The sequence below is a fragment of the Etheostoma spectabile genome, chromosome 15 (genome assembly GCF_008692095.1).
Source record: "Etheostoma spectabile isolate EspeVRDwgs_2016 chromosome 15, UIUC_Espe_1.0, whole genome shotgun sequence".
NCBI classification, from domain to species: Eukaryota; Metazoa; Chordata; class Actinopteri; order Perciformes; family Percidae; genus Etheostoma; species Etheostoma spectabile.
In genome coordinates this window covers 22521810-22522361 of record NC_045747.1, presented here as the reverse complement: position 1 = coordinate 22522361, position 552 = coordinate 22521810, and positions in this window count along the sequence as shown.

Below are 552 nucleotides of genomic sequence, written 5' to 3'. Positions count from 1 at the left end.
GTAGCAGATCAGAAATGTATTTTGGGACTAAACTGTTTAGTGATTTATAAGCTAGCAAAAGTATTTGGTCACAGGAAGCCAGTGTAAATACTTCAGAACTGGAGTGATGTGATCCAGTCTCCTGGTCTTAGTGAGCACTCGAGCAGCAGAGTTCTGAATCAGCTGTAGCTGTCTGATAGATTTTTTTTAGGGAGACCTGTAAAGACCCTGTTACAGTAGTCAAGTGTACTGAAGATGAAAGCATGGACAAGTTTTTCCAAAATCTGTTGACACGAAAGTCCTTTAACCCTTGATATATTCTTAAGGTGATAATAGGCTGACTTTGTAATTGTCTTAATTTAGCTGTTAAAGTTCAGGTCTGAGTCCATGACTACACCAAGATTTCTGGCTTTGTCTGTTGTTTTTAACATTGTTGTTTGAAGCTGAGTGCAGGCTTTTAATTGTTTCTTTTTTGCTCCAAAAACAACCACCTCAGTTTTTTCTTCATTTGTTTTCAGAAAGTTCTGGCACATACAGCCGTTAATTTGTTCAATGCACTTAGTCAGTTTTTGT